The following is a 13,115-nucleotide window of genomic DNA, read 5'->3' on the forward strand; positions in this document are numbered from 1 at the left end:
AAACTTAAACTCTTCACCTAGATCAGAAGAAGAGGAGGATCTTTCCTTCCCCTTCGTCTTCAATTCAGACTTAGACACAATTGCGGACCGTGACATAATTCCTGTTGGTGCTCCAATGGCACTCAAGAATGCATTCATACCTACCACCCCGGAATCACCTTCATGCATTGCTTTCACTCCACCTGATGAAGCTAACTTCTCCATTCCTGTTCAATTGCTTGGGCAGCTGCCTAAGTACTCTGGGTCTTCAATGGAAGACCCTAATGTTCACCTTAGGGAGTTCTTGGACATTTGCAAGCTCCAATCGATACATCATCTTTCTCAAGAAGGCTTGAGGTTGCTTTTGTTCCCATTTACCCTTAAGGATGATGCTAAACGTTGGTTGTATTCTTTGCCTGCAGGAATCATCACTACATGGGACGAAATGACTAGGAGGTTCTTGAAGCAATTCTTCCCTGCTCAACTCACGAAAAGACTTAGGAGGGAGATTCAGAACTTCACTCAAAAAGATGGTGATTCACTCTATGAGGCTTGGGAGGAATTTCAGGAACTACAAAGGAAGTGCCCTCACCATGGTATTTCGTTGGATGACTTGGTGCAATTCTTCTATGAAGGACTCGACACCACCAATAAGAGCATGGTGGACTCGGCATGTGGCTGCACCTTCATGAACAAGACCGGTCAAGAAGCTTACACCTTGATTGATGACTTGGCTGACAACAATCGCCAATTCAGTTCCAAGGAGAAGAGAGGAAGCAAGAGCCGTGGGGTGTATGATGTTGATGCAAGGAATCAGATGGCTACTTTAGAAAGGAAGCTTGACGTGCTAGTCAAGGCATTCAATGGTTCGAACATCAACCCTCAAGCATGCGGCATTTGTTCTTTCAAGGATCACACGACTGACAATTGTCCAAATGGTGCAATGACTGAAGAAGAGTTGAACTTTATGGGGCAACAAAGGCCTAGGTACGATCCATATTCGAACACATACAACCCTGGACTTAGAGATCATCCAAATTTTCGTTGGAGCAACAATGCTCAACCATCCAATGCTCAAGGTCTAGGACCTCGTCCTTCAGGTTTGTTTGTGAGGCCTCAGGTACCTCAAGGTTCTGCTCCCTTTAACTCTAATGTTCATGGTTCGAATAATGCATCTTCACCTAATTATGATGAACTTTTGAAGTCTCTTGCTCAAGGGCAACAGAATCTAAACTCTGCTACTCAAGCTTTAGTTACAGGCCAACAAGCTCATTCTAAGGATATAACCGAGCTTAAGAAGCAGATGGGACAAGTGATCGATTTCATGGGCAAGATCCATGAAGGAGGGAAGTTGCCGAGCCAAACTGAGCCTAATCCGAATGTGAAGGCCATGGTGACACGAAGTGGGAGGACCTTGGATGCTCCAATGCAGCAACACAAGAAGGCCGTGCCTTCTAAAGGACTAGAGGCCGAGAATTTCAATGCCAAAGACTTAGAGAAGGACCCTGCCTCCTCTAAACTCAATGATGCCGTGCCTCTACCAAAGGAAGATCATGCCGTGCATGACAAAGATAAGGATCCTAACTCTAGTGGTTTGGTTTCAACTAATGATCTTCCTCGTGTTCCCTTCCCTAGTAGATTTGCAAAGCAAAAGAAGGATGACTCTGATCAAGCCATGCTCGACATTTTTAAGAAGGTGGAAGTGAACATGCCTCTTATTGAATGCATACAACAAAATCCTAAGTATGCTAAGTTTTTGAAAGAATTGTGCACCAACAAGAGGATGACTCGAGAGAAGGAGGTTGTTACAATGAGTGAGACGGTTTCTGCCGTGCTCCAAAGGAAGCTACCACCAAAGCTTAAGGATCCAGGGAGTTTTTCTATCCCTTGTACAATCGGAAACATGACATTTGAAAAGATAATGTTAGACTTAGGTGCATCTATTAATGTAATGCCGCACTATATCTATGAGAACCTAGGTCTAGGTGATTTGAAACGTGATAATGTTGTGATTCGATTGGCTGATTGTTCCAACAAAGTCCCTTTGGGCTATGTTGAAGATGTTCTTGTGCAGGTATCGAGCTTGATCTTTCCTGCCGACTTCTATGTCATAGACATGGAGCCAACGGAGGCAGATGACAAGGAGGTGCCTATCTTGTTGGGCCGCCCTTTCATGAGGACCGCAAGAACCAAAATCGATGTCTTTAGTGGATCACTCACCTTTGAGTTTGATGGTGAAGTGATTAGCTTCAACATCTTTGAAGCTATGAGGTATCCTCTTTCGGAGTTAAGTGATTGTTTTTCAGTTGACATTCTTGATTCCCTTGCAGATAACTATCTAGATACCTTGACAAATGACGAGTTGGCACTCACCATTGCCCAAGGGGCCGGATTTACAAGTGATGGTTCTAACATTTCGGAGTTAGAAGCAAACAATGCCGTGCCATCCTTCATTCTTGAGAACGTGACCTCTCTTGAGGTTGCACGTGAGGTAAGCTTTGTCTCTCCTAGTCCAATTCTCTTAACAACTAACAAGAATCTTCCTTCTGTGGTGCAAGCTCCAAAGCTTGATCTTAAGGTTCTTCCGGACCACTTGAAGTATGCGTTTCTAGGAGAAGAGGATACATTGCCCGTGATCATTTCATCTGCACTAAATGAGGAGCAAGAAGAGAGATTGATTGAAGTGTTGAAAAGACACAAGACAGCAATAGGATGGACCTTAGCCGACATCAAGGGGATCAGCCCTACCATGTGTGTGCATCGAATATTGCTAGAAGATGGTGCCAAACCAACCAAGGAAGGTCAGAGACGCCTTCACCCCCCAATGATGCAAGTTGTAAAGGAGGAAATCACCAAGTTGCACGATTGTGGCGTGATCTACCCCATCTCGGATAGCAGGTGGATCTCACCTATTCATGTTGTGCCAAAGAAGTCAGGCATCACGGTGGTGAAGAACAAGGACAACGAGTTGGTGCCTCAAAGGACAGTGACCGGACATAGGGTATGTATTGACTATAGGAAGCTCAATGCGACAACAAGGAAGGATCACATGCCATTGCCATTCATTGATCAGATGCTTGAGAGGTTAGCTGGTCACTCTTTTTATTGTTTCCTTGATGGATATAGTGGATACAACCAAATAAGTGTTGCGGAGGAAGATCAAGAGAAGACTACATTCACATGCCCTTTTGGTACGTTTGCCTATCGTCGCATGCCTTTCGGTTTATGCAACGCCCCAGGTACGTTTCAACGTTGTATGTATCACATTTTCTCTGAGTATATTGGTTCTAAAATTGAAGTTTTCATGGATGATTTTTCTGTCTATGGTGAAGATTTCGAAACTTGTTTAGAAAATGTTGAACTTGTGCTCAAACGTTGTGAAGAAACTAACTTGGTTTTGAATTGGGAAAAATGTCACTTTATGGTCACGCAAGGCATTGTCTTAGGTCATATTGTTTCATCTAGAGGAATTGAGGTTGATAAGTCTAAAATAGATCTTGTGCGTCACTTACCCCTCCCCACAAGTGTGAGGGATGTTCGATCGTTTCTTGGACATGCAGGTTTCTATCGTAGGTTTATCAAGGATTTTTCCAAGATTGCGAGACCAATGAGTTCATTGCTTCAAAAGGACGTTCCCTTTCACTTTGATGATGATTGCAAGCATGCATTCGAGACCTTGAAGAAGCTCCTAACTTCAGCACCGATCATGGCACCGCCGGATTGGTCCTTGCCATTCGAATTGATGTGTGATGCCTCTGACTATGCAGTTGGAGCCGTGCTAGGGCAGAGGAAGGACAAGCAGCCCTACGCCATCTACTATGCTTCACGAACACTCAATGATGCTCAACAAAACTACACCACAACTGAAAAAGAACTTCTTGCCGTGATCTTTGCTCTAGATAAGTTTCGTTCTTACTTACTTCAATCTAAAGTTATTGTTTACACTGACCATGCAGCTTTGAAGTATTTAATGACAAAGAAGGATGCCAAACCGAGATTGATTCGATGGATTCTTCTACTCCAAGAGTTTGATCTCGAGATCAAGGACAAGAAGGGAAGTGACAATGTCGTGGCGGATCATTTGAGTCGTTTGGTGAGAGATGCCGAGCCCTTGGCCATCCAAGAGAGCTTTCCTGATGAGCAACTCTTTCGAGTTGAGGTAAGTGAGCCATGGTATGCAGATATTGTCAATTATCTTGTTTCTAAGCAATTTCCGGATACTTTATCGCATGCACAAAAGAATAGACTCAAGGCATTAGCTAAGTATTATGTTTGGGATGAACCATACTTGTGGAAACATTGTGTTGATCAAATCATTAGGAGGTGTGTCCCTGAACATGAACATCATTCTATACTTACGTTTTGCCATTCGGAATCTTGTGGAGGACATTTTGGTTCACGTAGGACTGCTCTTAAGGTGTTAGAATGTGGTTTCTTTTGGCCTACGATTTTTAAAGATGCATATCATTTTTGCATGACTTGTGATAGGTGCCAACGCATGGGAAACTTAGGATCTAGAGATCAAATGCCTATGACACCGATTATACATGTTGAAATTTTTGATTGTTGGGGTATTGATTTCATGGGACCTTTTCCTAGCTCAAATGGTTTCTTGTATATACTCGTTTGTGTTGACTATGTTTCGAAATGGGTGGAAGCAAAGGCCACCCGGACTAATGATTCTCGAGTTGTTGCAGATTTCCTTCGTTCTAACATTTTCTCTAGGTTTGGTATGCCGAGAGTTATCATTAGTGATGGAGGATCTCACTTTTGTAACCGTACCATTGAGGCCTTGCTGAAGAAGTATGGAATCAAGCATAAGGTTGCTACGCCTTATCACCCCCAAACAAGTGGACAAGTGGAGTTATCTAATCGTGAGATCAAGAGAATTTTGGAGAAATCTGTTGGACCATCACGCAAGGATTGGTCTCAACGATTAGATGATGCTCTTTGGGCTTATAGGACGGCATACAAGACTCCCCTAGGCATGTCACCATTTCGACTAGTCTATGGCAAGGCGTGCCATCTTCCCGTGGAGCTTGAACATCGTGCATGGTGGGCTGTGAAGAATTTTAACATGGATATTGATGAGGCCGGATTACATAGGAAGTTGCAATTGCATGAGCTTGAAGAGATTCGAAATGAGGCCTATGATTCGGCAATGGTTTACAAGGAGAAGACTAAGACATTCCATGACCGCATGATTAGGAAGAAACACTTTGTCATTGGGCAGAAAGTTCTTTTGTTTAATTCTCGACTTAAGTTGTTTCCTGGTAAATTACGTTCTAGATGGATAGGTCCTTTCATTATTACTAACATCTTTTCTTCAGGTGCTATCATGATAAAGAGTATGGTGAAAGGCACCGAATTTCAGGTCAATGGACATCGCTTGAAGCCTTATTTGGAGAATATGGAGAATCATGTGATTGAGGAGACATCTCTCCTTGATCTCACGGCAAGCAAGTGAGGATTTGGAGATAGTCTAGGCTATAGACTCTAAACTTAAGCCAATGAAGGAGCTATCAACGAGTGTTTGCATTTTCTTACCCCTTAACTCTTTCTAATTTTCGTTGCTTATCATATTGTACATTGAGGGCAATGTAAGTTTTAAGTGTGGGGTGAGGTATACATCATTCATTGAATTCTAGTGTTTGATGCTTATGTGTTTCAATTTTGTGTTTTGATTTTCGAAATTTAGTGTCAATTTAGTTCTGTTTTTCGATTTTCAAGTTGTTCAGTTGTTTTGTTTTTGTTTTGAGTCCTAGGTATGCCTTTAACTGTCTAGGATGAGTTGATCTTTGAATTTATGGTTGATAGATGATCATGATATTGGAATGAACTTCATTGTTATTTGATGGTTAATCGATGTGTAGATTTTGTACGAACATGTAGTAGATGAGGATTTTGAAACTTAGGTACAGAATGAGCATGTTCCTTACTTGTTTAAATTCATGTAACCTATGTGAGATTCGAGCCATATACTTGTGCCTTTCTTTGGAGAGTTTTATTCTATCGTTTCTTGGCTTTATAACCTCATTACATTTATTTTGATCAATTCATATGCCAGAGAATTGCAATGAACTAGAGAATGCTAGAACTTACTTTGTGAAACTTTCGAAGCTTTATGTCATAATATACTCTGATTTTGAAAAGGATTGTTGGATCTTTTTAGGATTTCCACCACTTGAAACCAAAAAGCCGTATCCCCTGTTTGAGCCCTGCTTGGGACACCTTAGTATTAACCCCTTTGAGCCTACGTTAAGCCTTTTCTTTCATTACCAACATGTTATATCCTTGCTTAGTATAGTTATATCTCTACCTTGTCTTTGAGGCTTGGCAGAGCCGATTGTGGATGTTAATATGGAGTGATGATTTGATTCAAGTGTGGGGTTATGCTATTGTATGTATGTTATGCCGTGAAAAGAGTATGAAAAAGAGAAAAATGTATTGATGCCGTGTGAGAAAAAGGAAGAAAAAGATATAGGCACGGCAAGAAAAGAAAGAAAAAGTTGAATGAAAGAATGATGATCTCGGCATACATCTTGTTTTTGGTGAATTTGGAGTTGTGATGTATTTGTTGAAGGCTCAATAATGTTATACTTTAGCCTTTGTTCGTTTTCACAATGTATAAAGTGAAGAATGGGTCCAACATGATGATATTTGGCCCTTGTTTTATGGAGTATGGCGACATAAGGTGGATTTTTTTTTTTTTGCTCTGCTAAGTCTTGAGGATGACCTTTGTGATTCCTTTACCTTGAAAATATATCAATGCCGAGCCTAGCCTACCCTTTTCTAAAGATCCGCATGATTCTTAAAATGAGTAGCTCTTGATTTGTGGAGTTTGTTTCATGAGTAAGCATATGGTTTGGGTTCATTTGTGCATATGATTGATATCTTTCATGAGGTTTTCGATTTCATTATGTTCATAACTCTTGTGTGTGAAAAGCTTTTAAGCATATGCCATGTTCTTGAGAGAAAAGATTTGGAGTGCATATCCTATGTGAGTTGAATTTGAATTTGTTTTGAACATGTTGAGCTTAATTTCATCTTTGTTTGGGCCATGTCTTACTTGTTAAACGAAATCTCATGTTTATTAACCATTGAAGTCATCTTATCTATTTCGATTGAGTGCTATTCTTGATGCTATGAGTTTGAAGATCTCTGAGACAAAAAGTTGAAGGCATTAGAATGTTGTGTCGTTAGCTTTAGTATATTGATTTCGTATTATGTTTTAATTTTCGTTTTTAGTGTTTGCTAAGGGACTAGCAAAGTCTAAGTGTGGGGTTGTTGATAGGAGCACAAAGTGTGACGTTCTTAATGTTTATATGCCCTATTCTTATGCTTTGTTACTTCTTATTTAGTTGTTTTAGGTTCATATTTGTCATATGTGTGTTCTAGGTAGAGCTATTTCGAATTGAGATGATTTGATGATGAAATTGTGCTAAGTGTTAGAACTCCTGATTGAGCTAGGATTCCTTACTCGACTAGGACTCTACTTTCCTATTTTCATTCTTTCATATTCCTTAATCGACGATTTCTTTTCAGGAAAGACAAATCATATTTGGAAAGAAAGGAGAGTTGCCGAGTTGCATTCCTAGTTAAACAAGGAAATCATATTCGAGTTGAACAAGGAGAAGAGGAGGCCGACCTAGCTACTCCTAGTTGGACCAAGATTGTTGCCGAGCTGCCCTTAAGTGATCTCCCTATTGGACTTGGTTTCCTACATCAAGTTGGATATGGAGTACATAAATCAAATCCATAACAAAGAGGATTTCAGTTTCCCAATTGGATTCTATTTCCTTATGGCACGGCAAGAAGGCTTCCTAGACCTCTATATATAGAGGCCGGCCTCTCCATTCAGCAACATCATCAGCCTACACACAAAGCAACAGCCATAGCTCTGCCGAAATACTCTTCCATCCTCCAAGAAATCCTAAAACCGAAATTCATTCTTTTCCACCCTTTGGATTCGAAGCAAGTAGCCTAGGATCTTTGTTTGCTTGGAATAAACCCCGTAGGATTATTTCAAAGTGTAACTCTATAATCTTCATGTCTTATTTCGGTTTTATGTTTTCTTGTTCTTGGATGATTTCTGTTTTTGTTTTGCTAAAGTTCAATTTAATCTTGTCTATGAGATAGTTGTTCTTTCGAATTGTGTATGTATAAAGATTTCGATTTCTCATTCAAGGATTTCTGTTTTGATGCCGTGAGTTCTTGTTCCATGTTCTGGATCAATTTTCGATTTGTTCTTATATTGCATGTGTAATTGAGACAAGTACTTGATGTTGCATATGTTAATCATTCAAAGTTAGTACGATTATGACACAAGTAGTGGATTAATTGTGTTTTGGTTTTTCACCGATTTTGATCCTAAGTTCGGCAGTGGATAGGTACTTAAAACATGTTGATTTCTCTATGTGATAAGTAATTGCATGATGAATTGGTATGTTAGATTTCGTAGCAAGACAAGTAGTTAAGCTCGAATGTATCCATGTATTAGGAACCAAGTAGGAACTTGATGCATGATCGAACTTAGCTTGGATCCTTGATACCTACGGCATGAACATGAATGAGAAGGGAATTCGATGGTCTTTGTTCTTTATATGATTTGTTTTGGTGATTGTTTATGTGTTGGTTGGTTGTTCACATGTATATATTAGTTTAGGTTTTATTTACTGTTTTTATGACTCAATCCAAAATCTATATCAAACCTTAAAACCTTTATGAATTCGTGTAAGTATTGTGATCCTAAGCCCTGGCTGGATCCCCGGTTTGTGAACGATACCCTCTTGCTTTATACTACTATGATGTGTTCAGGGTTAAATATTGATGTCGAGTAATCGAGCATTCATCATACATCGTTTGCGTATCTTTACTATTCCAATTGTGTATCTTTTCATTTCTCGTTTGAGTATCTTTCTGTAAGGCTTCTGATGCGAGTTTCTATTGTATTTGAGAGTTTTGCAAGTGTGGGAGTGTGGTTCTTTCAAACTGAGTATCTTTACATCGTTTGCGTATCTTTACTATTCCAATTGTTTATCTTTACATCGTTTCCGTATCTTTACTATTCCAATTATGTATCTTTACATCGTTTGCGTATCTTTACTATTCCAATTGTGTATCTTTACATCGTTTGCGTATCTTTACTAATCCAATTGTGTATCTTTTCATTTCTCGTTTGAGTATCTTTCTGTAAGGCTTTCTGATGCGAGTTTCTATTGAATTTGAGAGTTTTGCAAGTGTGGGAGTGTGTTTCTTTCAAACTGAGTATCTTTACATCGTTTCGTATGTTTACTATTCCAATTGTGTATCTTTGCATCGTTTGCGTATCTTTACTAATCCAATTGTGTATCTTTTCATTTCTCGTTTGAGTATCTTTTTGTACGGCTTCTGATGCGAGTTTCTATTGTATTTGAGAGTTTTGCAAGTGTGGGAGTGTTTTTCTTTCAAACTGAGTATCTTTACATCGTTTCGTATGTTTACTATTCCAATTGTGTATCTTTACATCGTTTGCGTATCTTTACTAATCCAATTGTGTATCTTTTCATTTCTCGTTTGAGTATCTTTTTGTAAGGCTTCTGATGCGAGTTTCTATTGTATTTGAGAGTTTTGCAAGTGTGGGAGTGTTTTTCTTTCAAACTGAGTATCTTTACATCGTTTGCGTATCTTTACTATTCCAATTGTCTATCTTTTCATTTCTCGTTTGAGTATCTTTCTGTAAGGCTTTCTGATGCGAGTTTCTATTGTATTTGAGAGTTTTGCAAGTGTGGGAGTGTGGTTCTTTCAAACTGAGTATCTTTACATCGTTTGCGTATCTTTACTATTCCAATTGTTTATCTTTACATCGTTTGTGTATCTTTACTATTCCAATTATGTATCTTTACATCGTTTGCGTATCTTTACTATTCCAATTGTGTATCTTTACATCGTTTGCGTATCTTTACTAATCCAATTGTGTATCTTTACATCGTTTGCGTATCTTTACTATTCCAATTGTGTATCTTTTAATTTCTCGTTTGAGTATCTTTCTGTAAGGCTTTCTGATGCGAGTTTCTATTGAATTTGAGAGTTTTGCAAGTGTGGGAGTTTGTTTCTTTCAAACTGAGTATCTTTACATCGTTTGCGTATCTTTACTTTTCCAATTGTGTATCTTTACATCGTTTGCGTATCTTTACTAATCCAATTGTGTATCTTTACATCGTTTGCGTATCTTTACTATTCCAATTGTGTAACTTTTCATTTCTCGTTTGAGTATCTTTCTGAAAGGCTTCTGATGCGAGTTTCTATTGTATTTGAGAGTTTTGCAAGTGTGGGAGTGTGTTTCTTTCAAACTGAGTATCTTTACATCGTTTGCGTATCTTTACTATTCCAATTGTGTATCTTTTCATTTCTCATTTGAGTATCTTTCTGTAAGGCTTTCTGATGCGAGTTTCTATTGAATTTGAGAGTTTTGCAAGTGTGGGAGTGTGTTTCTTTCAAACTGAGTATCTTTACATCGTTTGCGTATCTTTACTATTCGAATTGTGTATCTTTACATCGTTTGCGTATCTTTACTATTCCAATTGTGTATCTTTTCATTTCTCGTTTGAGTATCTTTCTGTAAGGCTTCTGATGCGAGTTTCTATTGTATTTGAGAGTTTTGCAAGTGTGGGAGTGTTTTTCTTTCAAACTGAGTATCTTTACATCGTTTGCGTATCTTTACTATTCCAATTGTGTATCTTTTCATTTCTCGTTTGTGTATCTTTCTGTAAGGCTTTATGATGCGAGTTTCTATTGTATTTGAGAGTTTTGCAAGTGTGGGAGTGTGGTTCTTTCAAACTGAGTATCTTTACATCGTTTGCGTATCTTTACTATTCCAATTGTTTATCTTTACATCGTTTCCGTATCTTTACTATTCCAATTATGTATCTTTACATCGTTTGCGTATCTTTACTATTCCAATTGTGTATCTTTACATCGTTTGCGTATCTTTACTATTCCAATTGTGTATCTTTTCATTTCTCGTTTGAGTATCTTTCTGTAAGGCTTCTGATGCGAGTTTCTATTGTAGTTGAGAGTTTTGTAAGTGTGGGAGTGTTTTTCTTTCAAACTGAGTATCTTTACATCGTTTCGTATGTTTACTATTCCAATTGTGTATCTTTACATCGTTTGCGTATCTTTACTAATCCAATTGTGTATCTTTTCATTTCTCGTTTGAGTATCTTTTTGTAAGGCTTCTGATGCGAGTTTCTATTGTATTTGAGAGTTTTGCAAGTGTGGGATGATAGGAGCACAAAGTGTGACGTTCTTAATGTTTATATGCCCTATTCTTATGCTTTGTTACTTCCTATTTAGTTGCTTTAGGTTCATATTTGTTATATGCATGTTTTAGGTAGAGCTATTTCGAATTGAGATGATTTGATGATGAAATTGTGCTAAGTGCTAGAATTCCTGATTGAGCTAGGGTTCCTTACTCGACTAGGACTCTACTTTCCTATTTTCATTCTTTCCTATTTCTTAATCGACGATTTCTTTTCAGGAAAGACAAATCATATTTGGAAAGAAAGGAGAGTTGCCGAGTTGCATTCCTAGTTGAACAAGGAAATCATATTCGAGTTGAAGAAGGAGAAGAGGAGGCCGGCCTAGCTACTCCTAGTAGGACCAAGATTGTTGCCGAGCTTCCTTTAGAGATCTCCCTATTGGACTTGGTTTCCTACATCAAGTTGGATATGGAGTACATAAATCAAATCCATAACAAAGAGGATTTCAGTTTCCCAATTGGATTCTATTTCCTTTTGGCACGCAAGAAGGCTTCCTAGACCTCTATATATAGAGGCCGGCCTCTCCATTCAGGAACATCATCAGCCCTACATACAAACACAGCCATAGCTCTGCCGAATTCATTCTTCACCATTCCAAGAAATCCTAAAACCGATTCCATCATTCCCCACCTATCAATAGCCTTCAAACACGCTTGTGAAGAAGGTTTCATCCATAGAAGTCTCGGCTACACTTGTGGATTGCTTGATTTATAAAGTGTAACCATGATTCACTCTTGTTTAATTTCGGTTTTGGTTTTATTCTTGTTCTTGGATGAAGCATGCGATTTGTTTAGAGTAGTCTTGTATCAATTTTGTCTATGAAATAGCTACTTGATTCAATTTATATAGAGGATTCGAAAATTATTTAGGTTTTATGGAATTTCTGTTTTGGTTTCTGCCGAATGTATGTATGATCAATTTTCGATTTCTAAGTGTTATGACTATGCTTGTAGCATGATATTTAGGTTGTTGGATTAAAGACTTATGCTAAGAACATGTTTATTCTTGTTTATGTGATTTTCGAATTGCATGGTTGTTGGTTAGGTAAGTGACATACTTGATGAATTCAATGTGCATGGCTTTGGGATTACATGATTAAGATGAACATGTTAGAATTCGATTATGGCTGCTTGGTTTTGATCGAATGTATTAAGTGTCTATGTGTTTAGGTTACTGCTTAGAACCCTAAATGCATGATCCATCCATGGTTGCTCAATATATGTCTCGGCATGACTCAATAAGAAGTTGTAGAACTTGTTTCGATTCCCTTTGTATGATTTGTTTTGGTGATTGTTTATGTGTTGGTTGGTTGATCACATGTATATATTAGCTTAGGTTTTATTTACTGTTTTTATGATTCAATCCAAAATCTATGTCAAACCTTAAAATCTTTATGAATTCGTGTAAGTATTGTGATCCTAAGCCCTGGCTGGATCCCCGGTTTGTGAACGATACCCTCTTGCTTTATACTACTATGATGTGTTCAGGGTTAAATATTGATGTCGAGTAATCGAGCACTCATCAAATGGCGCCGTTGCCGGGGATCCATTAGAGATGGATCCCTAACTTTTACTACGAATTCATTGTGAATATTGTACATTTGTATATTCTTATTATTATTTCGTGTAACATATAGTAATTTATCTTAGGATGTTGCTTTGATGATTGAGTGAATGATTGTTGTAGGTTGTAAATCGAACGGAATAGGTAAAGTCCCTTTTGTTAATATTAGCCTTAACCCCTCATGTTTTCTTCCAAAGTTTTTGCATGAGGTTGAGGGCGGCTTTTATTAACACTTGGAGATTTGTCTAACACTCAAGTTTGTTTCTAGCTGAG

General features: G+C 38.4%; 1 non-coding gene across 1 annotated transcript; it reads right to left on the reverse strand.

The window, feature by feature from the left end:
* Window positions 1–472: 472 nt before the first annotated feature.
* On the reverse strand, window positions 473–579 carry LOC126804768 (small nucleolar RNA R71). The gene has a single exon (XR_007673629.1). It is a non-coding gene; the product is annotated as a small nucleolar RNA R71 (small nucleolar RNA).
* Between the last annotated feature and the right edge of the window lie 12,536 nt (window positions 580–13,115).

This window comes from Argentina anserina, unplaced genomic scaffold (assembly GCF_933775445.1).
Source record: "Argentina anserina unplaced genomic scaffold, drPotAnse1.1, whole genome shotgun sequence".
In the NCBI taxonomy this organism is placed as follows: Eukaryota; Viridiplantae; Streptophyta; class Magnoliopsida; order Rosales; family Rosaceae; genus Argentina; species Argentina anserina.